Genomic DNA, 13280 nt, shown 5'->3' on the forward strand with positions numbered 1-13280 from the left:
AGTGAGACTTACCGTCTACTCTTGTCACATTTTTCAAATAAGATCATGATTTTCACTTCTCAATTTAAATTATTTTTATTGCTTTAAATGACTTTAAATCTCATTTGAGCGTTATCAAAAAGTGTTACTTTTTAAAAAATTAAAAATAGTCTAAAAAAAACCTTAAAATGTCTAAAAATAGTAACTTTATGTCAAAAATGAGACTAAATGAGACCAAATGAGATCACTTTCTCATTTTTTTCAAGTCATGGTTTCATTTTAAGATCTGATATATAGTCACTTTACCTGTTTTTTTGATAGTCAGTCCCAGCGGGATTCACGACAAGAAATGTATGAGACCAGATCAAATGAGACTAAATGTGAAATTCATGGCCTCAGCGGCCAGTCTATCTATAATATATCTGAATAATGTCATAGAGCAGTTGAAAACTGGTTTGAATGATCTGCAGAATGAATAAAATCATTCACATGAAAGTGATAAGCTGTGTGAAACTGCAGTGAGGTCTTGATGCAGCTAAGAGTGTGACAATGCTCTTCTCTTTAAGAGTATAGTCTCTATGTTCTCAAGATTACTGAATTAGAAATTATCTTTGTTATATAGCAACAGTTATCAACTGATTGACAGTATGTGTACTGTGTGTGATACAAAGAAATAGATGAGTTTTTCTACTGACTGCATAGATCTTTCTTTTCTCATCTTTATTCAAATCAAACACATGATAAGTGAGTTTCTTATATATTGATTTGAAATGTGGAAAATGTAGTTAATAAGTATCTTACAGATCTTTTAACATATTTCATTCTCTATATGAAATTCTCTACAAAAGTGATGTGTTTTAGAGACAAAGCTAACAGTAGTGACAGAATTTTTTTAAAAAGATCTTCTCTCTCTGTGATACATTTTTCTTTCTCTTCTCTCATCTGCAATAGTGAGTGTATGAGAGTATCATTCTTGAAGAACAGTAGAGGACTTATTCTGATATTTTCTAGTGAGTAAATATCTTTGTGATGCAGCTGCGGCCTCTGTGACTGTAAAGAAAGCCAGATTGAAGGTGAAGACAGTGTCAATGAGCCGCGGGAGCATCACTTTCATTGTCACATCTTCTCCCTCTTCTGCATCTCTTACAGCTGTGGTGATAGTAGCCGCACTGTGCAGTGGGGTGTCATCTCTTCTGCTGGCTGGTGCGTCTGCGTCCAGTCTGTCCCCTGCCCCCCTCACCGCCGTTGCGACGCCGCCCCCCCCCCCCACCAATACAGTGGTGTATAACCTCATGTAGTCATTCAGAGAGGAACCTGAAAAGAGCTTGATTCTGAGAACAGTGACTCTGAGAAGTTTAATCTGTAGTTCTTCTTCTGCATATCTGAGCCCTGCTCAGAATGCTGCTGAATTGAGTCTGCAGAGTCTTATAGTTTCTTCATCTTCTCTCTGTGAGAAGGCTCTGATGCAGTCTCTGATCAGCACTGTCACTTATCTGCACTGTGCTAAGCAGCTAAAGAAGAGAAGAATTTTATATATCTATTTCTTCTCTCACTCTTATTATTTTCATTATATCTGTAATAATAACTTCTATCTTTCTGTAAGTATTATCTCTTAGAAAGATATCATATCAGCTCTGATAAGAAGTCTAGATACTTAAGTAGTACAGAGTGAGAATCTCAGAGCTTCAAGCATTAATAGATTCTGTCAAGACTGAGAAGATCTCTCTTACTTATCTATAGAAGAAGATGAAAGTATGAGTCTTTAAGATGAAAAAACATCTCAGAATAACTGATCTTAAGAAGAGATTAGTCAGTACTACTTAGACTGACCGCCGGGACCATGAATTTCACGTTTGGTCCCATTTGGTCTGGTCCCATACATTTCTTGGCGTGAATCCCGCTGGGACTGGCTATCAAAAAAACAGGTAAAGTGACTATATATCAGATCTTAAAATGAAACCATGACTTGAAAAAAATGAGAAAGTGGTCCCATTTGGTCTCATTTAGTCCCATTCTTGGCATAAAGTTACTATTTTTAGACATTTTAAGGTTTTTTTTAGACTATTTTTAATTTTTTAAAAAGTAACGCTTTTTGATAATGCTCAAATGAGATTTAAAGTCATTTAAAGCAATAAAAATAATTTAAATTGAGAAGTGGAAATCATGGTCCCATTTGGAAAATATGACAAGAGTAGACAGTAAGTCTCACTGGGACAGTATGGGACTACTATCTAATGTTAAAACCATGTAATGGGATCAGTCGAATTGGTAATGGGACTATCAAAAAATCTGGTCCTGGTCCCAGACACGGTCACACGGTCAGTCTAGTACTACTGTTAAAAGTACTGTAGAGATCAATCACTGATTGAAGAGAATCTCACTTCAATTGAAGCAGATAACTGAGATACTTTATAAGTTAATAAGTTAATATTTCATACATTTCTTCTGCTCTTCTGCAGTATCACAGTATTAACTTCTCAGCAGACAAAGATACTGATACTGAAGACTTCAACAGTGAAGAATAAGTTTGATAAAGATATAATTATTAATGAGTAGATTCTGAGATTCTCTCTTTTTACTTTTTCAGCAGACTGCAGTCTTATTAAATTAGCAGCAGCTTATAGATTGATTAATATTAATCTTTTTATTAATTTCAAATATTTCTTTCTTTTCTTATTAATCACTTCAGGAATTTTATACTTGTGTAGTCTCATTAAACTTCTAAAAAACTCTTTGAGAGAAAATAGAAGAAGAGTGTTACAGAGTCTATAAGATATCAGCTCATTACTGTAAGATTATCTCTAAAAAACTCTTTAAGAAAAATGAGAAGTCTTTAAGTAATATTTCTTACTCAATGTCTCTAATGTGTAATAAAGCAGTCTCTACTAGCTGTCTCATAGCTTATAATCTCTTTCTCAGTATTTTTCAAATACTTAAGCAGTTTCTATAAATTCTCTGATAATGAATATTCTTTTCATTTAATAAGATATTGAAGCTTGCTGTAATATATTCACTTATTCAATATTTTCTTCATAAGATATTCAGTATCACTCTCAATCTCAATATTATTCAGCTGAGACAGCTCTGCTCTGAGATATTACTTATAGAGCTTTAAAATAGAAAATGTGAAAAATAGAATGAATTGATTTCAATTCTGTGAATAATTTCAACTTATATATCTGCTTATCTATTACTCTTGTTACTGAGAAAGATTCTAGTCATCACTTACTGAGCTTCTTATACAGTCTTATTATCTTGATATTCTTTGCTGTAAGTAGTACTTAATTCTCTATTAAGAACTTCATTAAAAGATATTTTTAATTATAGTATTTTATCTACTGCTTCTGAGTATAGTGAATGCTTTTCACTGTCTTCTCATAAACTTTGTTTAAAAGTTCTAATCTTACTTTTACTTCTGATACTGAGAAATACTTTATTCTCTATATCTGTTCAATATTCTGACTGTCTATTTCTCTCTTTGAAACATTGTCTGCAATGTCACTGAGTAGTGAAGAATTATATTCATAATAAGTATAGAAAGAAGATATCTTTAAGATTACATTCTTTGTATTATTATATATAAATTCAGTGATTAGAAGATGTTTGAGTTAATCATTCTGATAATATAAACAGAACACTTGAAGATGCTATTCTAGTGTCTGATTCTGATGTTCAGTCTGATTATCAGTCTGCAGATGAAATGCAATACTTAGAAGATATCTTATTATAAGATAATAGTAAAAAGCTGATCAGTATTTACTGATAAAGAGAGATTCTTGATCTGTTATCAACAATTTCAAAGCATTATAATTATAAATGATAATATCTAAAAACAGGTCAGTCAATTCAGAGGCTTTAATCTTTTTATAAGTAGAAATATATCTGATCATCTTCATGAAGCAGTCAATAATGATCAAAATTAAGTCATATTCTTTAACTCTTATCAACTTCAGTAGATCAACTATGAAATTCATTAATAGATTCTGTCATAAGCTTTTTAAAATAGACAGTGATATTAACTTACTGTATTACTTATACTGCAGAATCTTTATTCTTTAACAGATATTATAAGTCTTAATATACTCTTTAATATCTGCTTAAAGCTTGTCTTAAGTATATTTACATTTTAGAAGCTTCTCAGTCTTCTCTAACTTAAAGTACTCTGTATAAGAATTATCATGATGAATTCTTAATAACTTCTGACACACTGCTCTACTATAAGGGACAAAGACTGAATCATTCAGCAGTAGAAGTTCATATTCTTCTAGTTATCAGTGACTTGATTTCTTAGCAACACTGTCTCACTCAGAGTCTGTCTCTTTCAAGTTTAAACTAAATTCTTTCTTCTTCAACTTTTGAATTTAAGCTGCAGTAGAGTCATTCTCCTTCTATAATTTATCAATGAATTTCAAAAGTAGTCAGATTGAAAGATTGTAAACTGTTTCATTCTTTATCAATTCAATAATTGTAAGATATGACATGACAAGCTCATGATCTTCAGTATCAGTCTCTCATAGAGACTCAGATTCTCTTTCATCTTTTATACTGAGTTATACAGCTGTCTCTTCAGTGCTGTTTCTGAGCTTTAGAGAATCTTAACTCTCTGCAGTCAGCTTCTTCTGTAGTGATGATAGAGATTCTTTTGTAGAATTCTTCTTCATATCAACAATATTATAATCAGACTGTCTAGACAGTGTGTCAGTGAGATTAAGTTAATCTGAACAGTATCAGATATAGAAATCATACTCTGAAAGCAGCTTCACTCATCTGACTTAACATTCTGTCAAGCTCTTTATTGTCAAGAAGTAATACAGATTTGCATAATCAGTGAGAACTTACACTGAGTACTTACTACTCTGAAGATAATATCATCATATCTTAAAGAATTCAACAATTACTAACATCTTCTGATTATGAGTATTATATCTTCTCTGTGTGAGTGATAACTTCTTGAAGAAGAAGATCACTGATCTTCATTCACAGTATCTTATAGACTCTGTGAAAAAGTCTTCTCTCACAGACAATTTATTATCTATTTCTTCAGAAGTGATTATTCTCTGATACTTTTAATATTGAAAGATCTCTGATATCAACTGTGAAAAGATTTCACAGATCTCATTTCTGAATGCATCAGTCTCACACTGACTAGATAAGTTGAGATTAAAGTGATTCAGTATCATGACATCTGTGAAAGCTTGTTTCAATTTCTCAAATACCTGCACAGTGTCTTGAGTGAGAATAAACAGTTTCATTTTTCTGTCTTTCACACTTCTCTTTAACAGATCTGTAAGAGAAGCAGTAATCTGTAAATATGTATAGATGAATTGTCTGTAGAAATTTACAAATTCTAGAAACATCTGCACCTCGCAGTACATCCGCAGCGCCAGTCAGTTCTCAATGACAGAGACCCGGCTCCTGTTCATTGAAATGTCATTCATCTCAATAATATAATCTAAGAAATCAATCTCCTGCATGTAGAATGAGCATTTTTCAGTGTTTATATAAAGTTGATACTGTCTCAAGCAACTCAACACTTCTTGAACATGAGTATCATGTTCTTTCTCTGATTTTGAGAAGATTAAAATGTCATTCAGATATACTATGCAGAAGACATTGACAAGGCCTCACAGCATCTCATTTATATAGATCTGAAAGATGACTGAAGCATTACAAAGATCAAAAGATAAAACAAGATATTTAAAATTGCTGTACTTGATATAAAAAGCAGTTTTTCAAATGTTATCTTTATTAACTCTGATTCTATGATAGACATTCTGTATATCAATCTTTGAGAACACTCTTACTTCAGATAATTGATTGATCATCTTGTTAATTAATAGTAGTGAATAGTGATTCTTAACTGTCATCTTATTAAGGCCTCTGTAGTCTACACATAGATGTAGTCTATCATTTTTCTTGAGTATAAAGAGTATAGACACTCCTGTCAAACTCTTTGATAAATATATTCAGTTCTTTGATTGCACTTCTTCAAGATATTTGCACAGAACATTCAATTTCTTTACAGACAAGTTGTAAAGAGGTCTGTACAGTATCATTACACTATCTTCAAAACAAATCTTATATTATATCTTGATATCAGAAAACTTCACTGCTTTTCTTTCTGAAAAGACATTCTTAAAATCTGTAAAGAGATGTTGTGTACATTCATCTTTAATAATGAATACTGCTGCTAATCTTGCAGTGAGAGTGATAACTTCTTTATCTATCTCAAGTCTCAATCATCTGCTATACAGTATATAACTCAATCTTTTTCTCAGATTCTTCTGATGAAACTCTTCAGATTTCTCTATTACTGTCTCTTCATTAGTGAGATGATATCATCACATCTGAGTGACTCAGTCAATGAGAGAATTGTTTTCTCTCAATTATAGAAGATCTAGAATGATATTCTTATCTATGATATTAACTGTATGAAGAAGCAGACTGCTCTTTTTAAAGATTTCTTCTGAGTCTGTGATCACACACTTTGCTTGAATTATGCTAAAATGATGATATTTCATTTCATCTATAAATTTTGCATAGTCTGACAGATCTATCTTCTTTCAATTCTTTATCAAAAAAAAGAAATAGAATATGAAGTTAACATTTATCTCAGAGTTAAGTAGACATCTCACTAGTATCTTCTCATTCAGAGTATACATTGTGATTATAACATGAACTCAGAGATGTGAGAATTATTAATTCTTTTCTTTCTCTTCTTTATCTTCCGCAGATATGTTTATCAGAAGAGAAGTCAACTTTGAGAAGATATCTTCTCAGTTTCTTCTTCTCTTCAGCTTCTTACAATCACTGATATAGTGATTATCAGCTCTGCAGTTGAAATACAGATCTTTATCAAATCTTTTTTAATATTTCTTTACAGTGAGTGAAGAATCAGAATACTTAGAATTCTTCTTTACTTTCTCTGCACTGAAGCTATCACAGTACTATTTAAATCTCATTATTAATTACTTAAAAGAGATCTTATTAATCTTTTTCTCAGAGAATTGATTATTCAAATAGATTCAGAAAGTTAGATTGATAAGCTCAGTATAATTGATTAATGAACTCTGATATTATAATATCATTATTCATATCTTATGAGTCAGCTTTATAAGATAAAGCTGTGTTTTTAATTAATTCAAATCATCAGCTAATTTCTCTCAATATTCTTCAAATCTTGCATTGAAATCAGAAGAATTCTCATTTTCTTGTTAATATAATAAGTTGAACTGCTGTACTGCTGTGAAGCTGCAGTTACAGTGATCTTCAATTTAATTCAGTAGAAAGTTCTTGAATTCTTCTCAAGTTATGATAGTATTGATACACTCAAGCTCTCTCTTCTTAATGACTCAAGTAGTCACAGAGATGTCTTCAAGAAGGTTAACAGTGTATATTACTTATATCTCATGAGTATTATACTGGCTTGAGTTAAGGTGAAATTTCTGTTCAAGAGTACAGATAAAGCTGTGAAATTCAGACAAGATGTTTCTCTTATATCTCAGAGAATCTCTGATCTTAATCTCTCTATCTTTATAATAGATGTAGATGTGTAGAGGCTGCAGCAGTGACAGAGCAGTTAAAGAGCTTATATCAAAATATACAGCAGGTTCAGAAATCTCAGATTTCTGCTAAGATAGAGATGTATACACTTTAGAAAATAATGTAGTATTTTTCTCAGAGAGTGAGATTAAGTCAGTCTCAGCATAGATGTGTGAAGTTATATCAGTCTGTTAGAGCTCAACTGATTCAAATATGTAATCAGATTAAGTGATTCAAATTGTAATATAACAGAACTGAAGTAGTGACTAGTCAGTGATATTATATAGAGATAGTTGTTTTAAGAAGCTATATAAGTGAGCTTAACTATCTTGCTTGAATAGCAAGCTCATAGACTACAGAGTTATTATGAGAATATCACAGATATAATACTTAGTATACTAAGAAGATTATATAAGATATGCAGTAACTCTTGTATATATTTCAGTAGAAATAAAATAAATCACTGACTTCTTTTATAAGAAGCCAGCATCTAGCTATTCTATAAAGACAATGAGTGAATATCTTCTCTCATTTCATAAGTAAGAATAGCTGAAGCAATACCTCAGCAGTATCTCACTATCAAGGAAAAGTAATCTGCTGACCTTGTATAGAAGTGAGGTTCTCATATTCATCAATTGAATCTTTCTATAATATATCTGAATAATGTTATAGAGCGGTTGAAAACCAGTTCAGATAGCCTGCAGAATGAATGAAATCATCCACATGAAAGTGATGAGCCGTGTGGAACCGCAGCGGGGCCTTGACGCGGCCGGGAGCGTGACAGAGGAGGTGTTGACCGTTACAGCTGTTGCAGTTAGCGATTCCATTAGATCACGTGACTCACCACTATATTATGTTCTTGTAGATAGCTATTAATCAACCTTCAACTATCTGTTGACTCTTACAGCTATTGCGGTTAGAAATCTCACTAGATTATATAACTCATCAGTATATTATGTTTCTGTAGATAAATCTATCAATACAATCTTCAATCATTCTACAGATTATAGCCTGAATGACATAGTTTTCTTTTTAGAACATTGTATTAACATTTTTGATATAGATAGTTCATCTTTTTTGAAAAGACTTTTACTCTTTATTAGAGATATTTCATTTTCCCTGAATCTGTCAGTCAGCAGATTCATATACTTTATATTTTTAAGAAAGTGTGTTCTTCATTGTGAAGAGTATCACTTTTTTTATTTTTTTTTTTTTTTTTTACACATCTAGAAGAAGCAGAGTCATCTTAATATAAGTAATACATCTGTTACTTCAGAGTTTAGCTCAAGGCTCAGAATCACACACTTCACTAGATGACTCATTAATAGAATGATCACTTATTATGAGAAGACTTCTGACTTGTAAGATAACACTGAGATCAGTTTTTACCAGAGTATGAAATTTGATAATGAGACAATGAAGAAGCTTTAAAATAAAGAAAAGCAGAGTTAATATTCATCTACAGAATCTATTCATTTCAATTCTTTAAATTCTTCACTGTTTCTCATTTCTGAAATGCTGACTTTTAATAATGATCTGAATCAATCTATCTATTGCACTGCAGGCAATTTTATAAATCTTATACAGATAATGCTATAGAATCAAATGACTGCAGCTGAAATCACTTAACATCTTACTACATCTGTCTCTGTATAAAGAGACACTATGAGAAATGAGTTGCAGAAATATCAGAAGAAAGTCAAATATGCACTAGATATTAAATCAGTGATCATATTTGATAACTCTAATTATAAAGTCTGATATGTTGATATATTGACTGATACAGAAGTTATTAATAAAACTGACATTCTATTGAGAACTCAACAAGAATTCTCTTTTACATGTTATATTAACTCTGAGAAGTGGAGAATTCATTTCAAGTCTCTATGTAGATATATACTATTGAGTCTTGTTGAAAATATTTAAATCACTATTGAAATCTTGAAAGCTGACAATGCTGCAGCTCTGTAGAACAAGATCAATATTGAATATATAATATCACTGATAGAAGAATTAGTTAATATCTTTAAGAAATTGATAAAATTATAAGTCAAGAAGAATGATTATCTTACTTTTCAGAGATATTTTCTCTATCTTATTGTCTGTCATAAGAAGCTCTGTCAGAGCACTGAGAATGTATATCATGATCTTTTTCTCAACAATCTACAAGATTATCAAAGACTGTTTATCAAGATATGTTTGAATGAGTTTTTCTTCACTAATCAGAGACTCATTATTAACATTGATATCAATAATTTAATAAAGTAACTGACTAATTATACATTTAAGAAGATTATCACTGAGTAGAAAAAGCAGTCTCAGACTGATTCTGTGACTGTGAAAAAGAATAAGAATAAAGATAAGAATAAAAGTATATCTGTATGAAAGTGCACTCACTGCCGAAGATATAAACATACTGTTGACAGCTGTTTTATCTTACACTCTGATAAAAAGAAAAAGAAGGATGACAAGAAGAATGACAGGAGATAGGGGAAGAAGGAATAGACTTGCTAAGTTCTCAATCAGCAGTAATGTAGTAATTACAAAAGATTAGAGTTCTTTTTCTTTTTCCACCAGTCACTGAAAAATCATCCTCTAGATCTTGAATATTTAAACACATGTGTTAAGCCTGAAATATAATGAGTGAGCTTCTTTCTTTTTTTAAATATTAAATCTTTTAATAGTAACATTTCTTTTTGATTCTGTCACTGAGAGAACTGAGTTTGTCAAGAAGAAAAAAAAAATATTATCTTGAAGATTGAGAGTGATGATGTTAACTTGCAGAATGTTCACTATATTTCTAATATTACAGTTAATCTACTCTCATTTACAAAGCTTGAAGATCAGGGATTTCAATTTACATTGTCTTTCACTATTCTCTCGTTTTTCATTTACAGAGCTCTGAATGATATTATTTTTCATACAGTTCAGATCACTCAGAACAATATATATAAGATTAATAAGCAGAAGTTCAGTGAGAATCTCAATTATCTGAACAGAGCAGTCAAGTATATTGCAATGATATCTCATAAGTATGATTTTAACTGAAAAGTTGATCTTTCTGTGACTGCTGCTACTACTGTTAATAACATTGATTCTGCAGATATGAAAACACAGAATACAAGAATATCAAAGATTCTTTTGAATTGACATTACAATCTCAGTCACATTCACACTGATGCTATAATTGCTATGATCAAGAATTTTCATACTGAAGTCACAATTAAAGATTCTAAGACTAAGTTCTTTTGTGAGAAATGTGTTAAGACAGGTATAACATGAGATTATTTAAAAACACTGATGTCTAGATCTATTCAACTCATTGAGAAGGTTCATATTGATCTTGCAGATGATAGATGTACATTGAAAGATCTCTCTAATCATCTCTTAGAGTTCTGCTAGAGAATTAAATACTGAATGCTTATCATCTGTAATGTGATCTACTACTGTTGAGTATATTTTTTAAAGTTCAAGAATGAGACTGTTCAATACTTTGAGTTGTGACTCAGATTTATAAGTAATCTCAGATATACAGCTTCTACTTTTCTACAGACTGATATTAATAATGTTTTCTGATTCACATGTATACACACAGTTAGACTGACCGGGTGACCATTTCTGAGATCAGGACCAGATTTTTTGATACTCTCATTACCAATTCAACTGCTCTCATTACACGGTTTTAACATTAGATAGTAGTCTCATACTGTCTCAGTGAGACTTACTGTCTACTCTTGTCACATTTTTCAAATGAGACCATGATTTCCACTTCTCAATTTGAATTATTTTTATTGCTTTAAATGACTTTAAATCTCATTTGAGTGTTACCAAAAAGTGTTACTTTTTAAAAAATTAAAAATAGTCTAAAAAAACCCTTAAAATGTCTAAAAATAGTAACTTTATACCAAGAATGAGATTAAATGGGACCAAATGGAATCACTTTCTTATTTTTTTCAAGTCATGATTCCATTTTAAGATCTGATATATAGTCACTTTATCTGTTTTTTTGATAGCCAGTCCCAGCGGGATTCACATCAAGAAATGTATGGGACCAGACCAAATGAAATTAAATGTGAAATTCATGGTCCCGGCGGCCAGTCTACACACAGTTATGAATTTATATGATATCAAATGAAAATCAACAGTATCACATTTATCACATCAGAATGATGTTTCTGAATATGAAATCTGAACTATTATAGAACAGATTAGAGCTGCTCTTTTAAAAGATAATCTCTCTAAGAAGTTCTGAGCAGATATTCTAGAGATAGTGATTATAATAATTAATAATACTCTTATATCTACAGTTCTTTATAACTTGAAATTTTTATTCTCTACTGCAGAGACTTCTGTGATTTCAAGTTCATATAAGATTTCTTAATATGCACTTATAAATACCCTGCTGAATATGAGGCATTTTCATCAATTAAGTGTGAAGATTTTTATTCACTTGTATGAATCTCAGTGATCTGTAGATAAGCTTTCTTCATATACTGATTTCTATTATATCATTGAATTCAGTGATATATTAATATATTGTCTATGACATTCTGAATCTGATAAGATTATTGCTAGTAGTAATGTAAGGTTTCTGATCACTGAAAAACTGATCATTATATCTGTAAAACTCATTGATCATATTATTGAACTAAAATCTGATATTTATCTAATTAATGATGAAGACACTTCTGATATTAATGATCTGAATTTCACATAATTGCAGTCTGTGAAATTGCTGACTACTTACACTTCAAGTCTTATTACAGATAATCTTCTGAAGTTCTACAAGAATGTCACATCTCAGTCAGAGAGAATAGAAGATTATTAAAAGAAGTTCATACAATGTAAGATTACTAATCTGAAGAGATATAATATATAAAGTTTGATTTCTAAATCTGATATTCTGAGAGATGAACTGATTACTTCAGACTGTTGAGTGTTTCTTAAGAAAGATAGATCTGTGAATCTGAATACTGATTTTAATGATATTCTTAGAAAATCATATTGAGTGATTTATAATAACTGACTTAAGAAGAGTTCTAGAGAAGAGATCTATACTTTTATCATTACTGATACTATCAATTATATTCTTTTTATAATAGCAGCACTACACAGTTGAACACTCTGTTAAGTGAATATAGTAATAATATATCTGTATGAGTGTCTCACTAAGAAGATCTATATAAGACAATTTATCAGATTTGAGACAGATTCACTGAAAACACTTATCTGTGTGATTAAGAGTAGTTTATATAATCTGAACCCTGCAGTGAAGATCTGATATAATTACTTAACAGCTTTATTAAGTAATCTTGAATTTACAGTCAGTATTTATAATCTAGTACTCTGATATTATACATTCAGATATCATCTCTATATGACAATCTACATTGATAATCTTAACATCATATTCAAAGCATCTGAGAATGCTGATTGACTAGTGAGTATACTTAGTAAGAAATTGAAAGTCAAGAATCTACATCAGTTAATCAAGTATTTAAGTATGAAGATCAATTATTTAAACAAGAGAATTGATTTGATATATTGTCAATATATTAAATATCTTGTTAAAGATTTCTATCTTGATAATATAGCTGTTATCAGAATATTAATAAAGAATGAATTTCATATTAATGATTTCTCTATATCTGAGAAAGAGACTGATTTCACAATTCAGTGATATCAATATAATGTGAATTACTTGTAATATCTTGCAGTTAAAACACATTCTGATATTACTTACACTGTCTTACTACTCA

This window comes from Blastomyces dermatitidis (genome assembly GCF_000003525.1).
Source record: "Blastomyces dermatitidis ER-3 genomic scaffold supercont1.6, whole genome shotgun sequence".
Classification (NCBI taxonomy): Eukaryota; Fungi; Ascomycota; class Eurotiomycetes; order Onygenales; family Ajellomycetaceae; genus Blastomyces; species Blastomyces dermatitidis.